We start from the raw sequence: 9,515 nt of genomic DNA, 5'->3' as shown, positions 1-9,515 counted from the left end.
TCATACGGCGGTGATTTATGCCATTAACTATATATTAATAATAAAATAACAGATACATACCATCTCCCTACGATTCAAACAATGATTTCAGGTCACTATTTAAGATTTCCTTCAGTTTGATTTTGCAACAGACAAGAAGTTCAATTCTGGACGGTATTTTGATGTTACTACTTTCAATTTTAATTATGTGTTGCTTAGAGGATTCCTTATTTAACTACTCTGGCTTATCATAGCTCTAGCATTTTTAACCATGTTGTTTCTGTTCCTTTTGACTCTAGATCGTTTACTTTTGGTAATTATAATATTTTTGGATCTGTTGTGGCAGGGTTGTCTTGACCATTACGCAGTCAAGACCAATGCATCTTGAACCATATGATTCTGATTGTGACACGGAGAAAGCAACAATGTATAGAAGCTAGCGGGTGGTGACGGATTAAAGACAAATGTTTCAGCTTTCGGGTCAGACCAATTTGATACTTCCAACCCGAAAGAGGAAAAGGCAATGGTCTACTTTTTCAATCGTTTTTTTTTTACTTTTGTGTTATTGTATGGAATTTCAGCTGAGACCATGATTACTGTATGGGTTTGTGGGACTGGTATTTATCGGTTCAAGAAACCTCAAGGAAGCCTGTTAACGGTTATATGGAGAGTTGTGTTTTTCGCTATAAAGAATAGGAATCAGCCGTACCCTGCGAACCCAGGCTTTTTGAATGGTTACAATAACTCGAAAGTTCCACATACGACTAAATGCAGGTACGTGGATATACTTTTTCCCAAAAGGATTTGTGGGAAAAAAGATAAAAAGTATAAAAGAATTATTATATATCTTCCTAAAGGAACATATTAACCTGATTTGTAATCACTAGAGATGAAAACTGGATGTGTCAGTGGGTCGAGTCTGGTAACCGGTAAAACTTTAATACATGATGAAACGGGGTCATAGAGGGTTAGTGGTTTGACCTGTTGAGTTAAATATCTTTGTGGGTGAACCTGTTTGGCTGTTAATTAAACAGGTTAACCAGGTCAAACCCAAACAAGACTTGTTTATTAAGCAGGTGTTAGAAAACCCAAAATATGCTTCTTTTCGTGTCGTGTCGTGTCGGAAATCGCCACCGCTAAAAGTGTCCTTTCAATAAAGTTTACGACCCGATCAAGAAAAAATAGATCTTTTCATCAAATTTCAAAAACTCTAGAGATTTAATCAAGTATAATAGAGCTTTCATGTTAATAATAAAACACAAGGATTTTATTGCATAGTTTTGAGTGATTAAACCATGCAAAAATAAAATATAGGGACTAATATGCAAATTCAATGGAAGTCCATATGGTCTTTTACCCGACAGTTGCCCTACATATTTTAATATTTCATTGAAACGAACCATTTTCTTCTATACAATTTGATGATGCAGGCCACTTGACAAAGCAGCCATCCTACTTAATTATGCAAATTCATATGAAAACAGAAACAACCACAACCACAACCACATATAGTGTCAACCCTTACACAAGTTGAGGAAGTCAAAATGATTATTGGTCTAATCCCAATATGGACAACCTGCATACTCTACTCTCAGATGAGCACATTCACTATCCAGCAAGCTACAATCATGAACCGAAAACTTGGAACCTTCAGCATACCCACAGGCATGTTTTCAATTTTCCCGTTCATATCGATTCTCCTAACGAATGGGTCATTGTCTGTTTAGCCCAAAAATAACCCATGATCCAAAAGGGCTCAGAAGCTTGCAAAGAATTGGAATCGGGCTCGTTCTTCCTGTTATAGGAATGGTTGCTTCTGCTATTGTTGAGAAAAAAATGCGAATAACGTTCGAAAAGAAGAATATTTTGTCATTTTGGTTAGTCCCGCAGTTATTCTTGGTGGGTGTGGCTGAAGCTTTTGGTTATGTAACTTGAATTTTTTTATTAGAGAAGCTTCTGAAAGAATGAAGTCATTGAGTGCGAGCTTGTTTTTGAGTAGTTTAGCTATGGGATTTTTTATGAGTAGCGTGTTGCTTCATTGACTGACCAGGCGACATATGGGAGTTGGTTAACAAACAATTTAAATAGGGGGAAATTGGAGAAATTCTATTGGCTGCTTCCGAGTCTTGGAGTTATTAATTTCTTGGGTTTGGCATCCAGATTTGTTATTAAGTACGTGCGGAATAATAACATTGAGAATGAAGGCATCAAAAACTCGTTCTATTAAGTTTTTGATGCCTTCACTCTCACTGTTATATTTATGCACTTTACAATGATGTTTGGATGTCAAACCCAATAAATTAATTAACATCAAGAATAACAAGCAACCATTAGAAAATTCTCTAATTTCCCCTTTATTTAAATCATCTGTTAACCAACTCCCATGTATTGCCATGTCAGTTAACGAAACCAACACTCTACTCTTAAAAAAAACCCATAGCTAAATTACTTAAAAACATGCCCATACTCAAAGACTTCATTCTTTCAGGTGTTTCTGTAATAAAAAATTCAAGCTGGCCCACATAAGCAAAAACTTCACCCGCACCACACCAAGAATAATTGTGGGACCAGCCAAAATGCCATAATATTTTTTTTTTCCTCAACAGTAGCAGAAACAACCAATCCTATAGTAGAAAGAAAGAGCACAATTCCAATTCTTTGTAAGCTTATGAGCCCTTTTGGATCACGAGTTATCTTTCGGGCTAAACGGACAATGACCCGTTTGTTAATAGATGTGAATAGGAAAACTGTAAGCGAGCCTGTGGATATGCTAAAGGCTCTAATTTTTCGTTTTATGAAGGTAAATGTATCTTGTTGGACGGTGAATGTGTTCATTTGAGAGTGTAGAAATTGTAAATTAAAGAAACGTGTTGAATTTGAACAAAGATGATGTCACCAAAAGATACTTTGGATTCATGTGGTTTCGAGTTCGGATTCTAAACTAGAGAAATCGAAAACCAATATTACAATTCTTGCACAAAGTCTTTGGAAACCCCCTATTATATTATATTAGTGGGTGGACCAACTTGGGCTTGGTAGACTTAGGCTCCACCATCTCAAGCCCATTAAACAATATGGTCAGAATCCACCATTAAAATAACAATAATTGCAAATCTTTAACGATGAATAACTATTGATGCCGAGAAATATTGACGACAATAATTCATCGAATCAATTGTTAAAAACAGCGTCAACAAACTCCCCATTTGACGCCAACTCAATAATGTTCAACCGTAACTCTCGTGTACGCAACGTCTCAACATACCCCCCGGGACATTAGCTCGGAAGTCTTTAATAGCTTCAGTCTTGTTTTGATCAACTAGATGATCAGCAACAGAGGTTTCAAATGGTTCGGTTTGTTCAGCATATCTAAATTGTTTGGAGATCACATGCTACTCACTTTCTTGAATATTGTTTTCACTATTGTGATTATTGAAAGGTAAACCATTAGAATACTCCTCGTGAACAACAGATCTATATATTGAGTTGAGGGGTGAAGTGTTAGCATCATACATATCGTTATTATCATTATCATTATCATAAGTTGTTCTTGGCGAGAAGTACCCAAATGAGGCGGAGAATCCCCACAGGATAATACAACGTTGCGAGTGCTTGAATTGGCAGGAACAATCTTGATGAATTTATTACTATGTTGAAGTTAATCAAGAATCATGCACATCTGCATAACATCAAACAAGCACACGCAAACTTCTTCTTGTCATTAGTCTCATGTTTTATCATGTTTACTGCTATATTTAACGTCATTTCAAACATTAAAACATTGTAAGAAAAAAAAATTAACGACTTTGGAATAATTGTGATAATATTGTTGTATTTTTTGTTTGGAAACATCTTATCACTTTTAGTTTCGAGATTATCTTTGTTTGGAACTATTTTTGGTGGCCAATAGATGAAAGTCAGAATGTTAGATTATAAGCATGGTTATTAAGTTAAGTCATTTATGCAACTATAAGTGTCTTGTGTATGATTTTCAAAATTCAGACTTTGAAAAGGTAATCCACGGGTTACAACTTGTTTAAACAATAAATTAAGTAAAGCCATTTATCACTACTATAAGTGTACTATAAGTGTCTTGTGTAAATATGAAAATTAAACTAAATAATTGAAGATAAAAGGAATTTGCTCCTCTTTTTACACGTTTGTATCTACTGCTGCATTTATATTTTTAAAGTTGTTGCATAGAGCCATATATATTTTTAAACTTTGTTGATGCAGTTTTAGAATTTATATTTTTAAAGTTGTTGCATAGAGCCATATATATTTTTAAACTTTGTTGATGCAGTTTTAGATGCTTTTAATCATTTAGCCACTGCTGCTGTATTTTTATTAAATGTAGCTGCTGGTTTTTAATATTTCTAATAGGAAACAGAAAGAATCCCGGCAGTGCTAAACAGTGGACTTGCAATCACTATAAAGTCAAGTTCACAAGCACTTACACCCAAATTCATGCTTATTTTTTTGGCCTGCAGTCGGAAAAAAAGCAGATATTAAAAGACGTTCAACTGTAATTAGAGATCGAGCGCTATTTGAAAGTTTTTTAAAGAAAGTTAAAGAAGCTGAAATTTGTGGTGTTTCCAAGACACTGAAGAATTCATTTCTCTCCAAAAATGCATCTTCATCAAAACGTATAGATAAATCTTTTGGTATATTGGAGAGCAACGAGGTGAACTTAAAAATCCTCCAGCACACTTACGGATTACAAGGTCTGCTCGACAAAGACAAAATTTACTCGAAGACCTATTTGACACTTGTAATAATTTAGAATACGTTTGAATATGTTTTTACAATCATTAGGGTTTCTAGAAGGTGTTAGGTGAGGCTATATAAGATAATAGTAGGTCAAATTTATGACAACGGCTGATAACACACATTTTCAAGCATACAAAATATTTTGTACGGAAAGCTGGTGCACCTGACATTCTACTTAGAAACCATAAAGCGTATTTGTTTGCTTTGTGTTATTAAAGCAACACCTTGAGTATTATTTTTTGCGTCAGTTTTAATCAAGGGATTTTCATTTAGTTATTTTGTAATCCGTCTTGTCAATATATTTGTGGGTTACAAGTTTGTAGTGATAGAATCGATCCTGACAAGTGGTATCAGAGCTTGTGGTAGCTCTTGTGAAGGCCAGCGTGTTGCTTTAAAGGTTGATTGTGAAGCTTTTATTGAATCTATTTTGATTTTAAGGTTGAAAACGATGACGTAAACAGAGCACTATTACATTGAATAGTGATGTCAGCTGTTATGTTCTCCATTCTTCAGATCTACAATCATTTGAGGTTTAAAAGTATCTCAGTTCTATTTTAATTTTGGTTTGTTTTGAGTCTAAATATTGGTTTAATCCATCTGTTTTCATCAGATCCAAGAACTTTATCCTTATATATGAAGTTTTTCAAAGTTTGTTTAAATGTTCAGTAATTTTCACTTTAGAATCTTGTTAAAAACACCCAAAATATTTTCAAACAAATTGATGACCAAGAAGTGTAAACTAACAAGATTCCAAGATTGTTAGGTCAAGAGAATTCTATTAAATGGAAGGTACTCTTTGAGGCTGCTGTGATTTATAATGACATTGACTTGTGGAACTCCATAAAAAATGATCCTTATGTTCCTGCTGAAGGAACAAATAACAATCAAGTTGTTGAAAGGCAGATAAAGAAGAGGGATGAAAAGGCCCTTTCAATGTTGAAATTGGGTCTGTAATGGGAAATACTAACAAGTGTGAACCATCACACCGCTGCAAAGGCCATGTATGATGAACTGGTGGAAGTGTTTGATCGTAACACTGAATCGAAAGACATTAAGAATGACATGCTGAAGCAACAACTTGACATATTCAAGTTTAAGGAAGGAGAAAGGCAGAAATCTGTCTTGCAAAGATTTGTCGCAGTTGTTAATGAAATCAGAAGAACTGATCTTACTATCATTGATTTTGATCTCAACAAGAAATTGTTGTCATTTTTGTTTGGTGAATGGTATACTGGCAACAAGTTTATTAAGGAGAAGGCCAGTTTTCCCAACTTCAAGCTTGATGATGTGATATGATTCCATCAAGCTGTTGAACATAAGATGATTGAGAATAATATTATCAAATAGGAGAAGCTCAGTTTCCAAGTTACAAATGCCCTGATTGCTCCAATGGGAAATCTGTCTACCAAGAATCAGCAGCATATTTCTATAATTGAAGAGCCCAGTGACTTTACTGTTGAAACTCCTAGAGTCTATGCAGCAAGTCAAGCATTAGGCGGTCAAGTTGGACAACAGAGATTCAATGTCCGAATGATAGATGATGGTGATACCTCTTCCATGGCTTGTGGACATGCTCCCTATTCTCCGCGCAGCTCAACTCAAAGAAATGAATACCAAGCTTTGTTTTCCATGTTTATTGAACCATACAATTCATTTGTGGCCAAAAACTTGATTCACACAAGTTTTGTGCAAGGAGATTTGGAACATATTGATGTAGATGACCTGGAGGATATGGATCTCAAATGGCAAGTAGCCATGTTGGCTTTCAGAAGCAAAATGTTGTACAACATGACTGGGAGATCTACTTTCTCTTGTCCAAATGACAGGATTGGATTTGATAAATCCAAGGCAATATTCTACAACTGTCAACAACCTGGTCATTTTGCAAGAGAATGCAATCAACCAAGACAGTTCCAGGAAAACGACAACAACAACAACAACAATCATCTTCAAAGGAATCAGTTTCAAAATTAGAATCAAGGTCAAGGTCAACAACAGAGATAGTTTTACAACAAGTTTCATCCACAATAGAACAATTAGCAAATCATTCCCCAACAACAACATCATAACCAAAGAAACCAATAGAATCATCCTCAAGCCACGGGAAATCAGAATAGAGCCAATTCATAACAACCAAGGAAATGTTGTTGTAGCTCAGCAACCTCAAGATGGGTTGTTTGCCTGGAGCTTTCATGCTCGCATAAGTTTTCCTTGTTGTACATCGACTTCTCTAGATCTCCTTTATACTTTAAACTTCGGAATAACCCATTGATTAAGTCTTTTTCTAACTCACACCAGTCATCCTCCGTGCCTTGAAATTGCAATACTTTACCTATCACGTCGAGATCCACTACAATCTTCTTATCTTGAATCATAGCTTCAATGTGCTTTTCCTCTACAATGTAATTAGTCGTATTCTAGAAAGGCCTAATAATACTGAAGTGCACAGGCAGATCAGTTGAGATAGCGTTGTGTGTCATGGACCTCTCGAGAAAGGCAATCACGCTCCCAAACATAACGCGTCCAAAGAAATATACATTTAGAAATGCACATATACTACGTTTCCGATTGTAATAAAATGAGTTATGAGCTACTTATTAATCGTAAGCTGAACATTCAGTTTCTTGAACCTTTTGGTTGTCCTTACACCATGCTTAAACGTGAGGCGGGTAAATTCGAAGAAAAAGCGATTGAAGATTACTTTCTTGGTTACGCCTCACCCAAGAAACGTGTCCTTAACTTTTCTTCTGGACGTGTAGAAGAATGGTATCATGTTGACTGTAAAAGATACACTAACCACCTGCTGGAAAGAGATCTGATTGGATGTTCGATTATGAGGGTTTATTTAAGTCGTTTACTCCGTCATATGAGGTACCAGCTGAAGAATTGATTCGTGCGTATTTGGAAGAACAAATTTTTTCCATACCAAGGTCTTCTAATTATGATGATGATGTGGTACACAATCAACTTGAGACATCTAATGATATTCCAATTTCATCAAACGATGCCGACTTTGAAGATTCTTCATCCGCTCCATTGGTTGAAGCTCAAGATGTTCCTAAGTTACATTAAGGTTAATCCTCCCAACCTTTGAATGATCATTAGGTTGAGAGAAATGTGACCTATCTACAAGACAATGTTGTAGTTCCTGTGAATCCGACCTTTCGGATTAAATCGTATCATCCTCAAGGCAACATCATTGTTGATGTGAATGACGGTGTCGCACATGACGACAGTTGATAACGTATGTGAAAGATAACTTATTGTGTGCATACGCGAATATGCATGCTTCGGGAATCCTGAGTATCACTCGATACACCTGCTTTTTATCTCAGGTTGAACCGACAAGTGTCCCTATGGAACTTCAAGATTTATCTTGGGTAGAAGCAATGCAAGAAGATTTTCAGCCATTTGTCTGACTAGGTGTTTGGAATCTCATCGATAAACCGGATTGGGTTAAAAAGCCTATCATGACAAAATGGGTTTTTAAATGTAAGAAAGATGATCGTGGGGTCATTGTTCGCAATAAAGCATGATTAGTTGTGCAAGGTTTTAATCAGCAAGCGAGCATGGATTACACAGAAGTATATGCTCTAGTTGCGAAACTAGAGGCTATACGAATTTTCTTAGCCTATGCTGCCTTTAAGAATTTCAGAGTATATCAAATGGATGTTAAGAGTAAGTTTCATAACGGGGAACTTCATGAAGAGGTGTATGTGAAGCAGCCTCATGGTTTTGAAGATCCTGACTACCCTGAGCGTGTTTACCGATTAAACAAGGCTCTATATGGTCTTCATCAAGCCTCAAGATCTTGGTATAACACACTTGCTAACCATTTATTTGATAGCACTTCAAACAAGGGATTGTTGGCTCAACAAACGACAAGTTATGTAAGGACTTCGAGAAGTGGTAGCAGACAAAGTTTGAGATGAGCTCTATGGGAGAGATGAGTTTTTTCAGGGTTGCAGGTTCATCAGTCTAATGCCAGGATTTTATCCATCAGAAGAAGTATGTATGTGAACGATGTCTTGAGCCGATTCAAGATAACCACCGGAAAAGTCACTTCTACTCCTCTTCATGTGGGTTGTCAGGTCCCAAAATATGATGGTCGTTTCGAATCGGATCTTAATCAATCATGTCATAACTCACACAAAATTAATCGTGTTGACAAGAGAGTTAATGACGGGTTACTATATTTAGAAAGATGACCGTATGTTAAAGGCGGAATCAATAACAAACATATGGTTGCAATGAATATTCAATATACGAAGACACACGAAGGATTCACTCAAAAGATTTCCATTTATATAACGTTAATCATACAAAAGGATAATCGATTAGGGTTTAGGAGGAATCCTAGGACAGCCGTCACACATAAAATATTCTCTTAATTAATGTGTCGGTTTTATCCACTATGTCTCTCGTATTATCTCCTCTGTTCCGTGTGTCTCTGGCGGCGTGCCCTAATTATTCTATTTATAGGCCTGCCAACCTAAGACAGGCTGTCATTCCTTCTAGAAACCCTATCCGATAGTACATACTCACTTTACATATTCAAAAATATACTAAGTGTAAAACAAGTCTTCCGGGTAAGCTTTTCATTAAACTTCAGTCTCCGAGTACGCAGTGTACTCGGCCTTCCTTCAGACTTGGTAAACATAGAAGTGTACTCGGAATCAGTTTCCGGGTAGACTTTACTTAGAGAATATTTTACCAAGTAAAATATTCACCGAGTAGACTTTAATCTTCTTGGACTTATCAAACTT

General features: G+C 36.1%; 1 pseudogene; it reads left to right on the top strand.

The window, feature by feature from the left end:
- Positions 1–250: 250 nt before the first annotated feature.
- Positions 251–2,206, top strand: LOC143637359 (protein NRT1/ PTR FAMILY 6.4 pseudogene; annotated as a pseudogene).
- The last annotated feature ends 7,309 nt before the right edge of the window (positions 2,207–9,515 follow it).

Source organism: Bidens hawaiensis, unplaced genomic scaffold (genome assembly GCF_021521415.1).
Source record: "Bidens hawaiensis isolate Kalapana, Puna unplaced genomic scaffold, B.hawaiensis_p1.1 tig00008249_1, whole genome shotgun sequence".
NCBI lineage: Eukaryota > Viridiplantae > Streptophyta > Magnoliopsida > Asterales > Asteraceae > Bidens > Bidens hawaiensis.
Note: the sequence above shows the minus strand (reverse complement) of the source record. Positions and strands in the feature narration are given on the sequence as shown.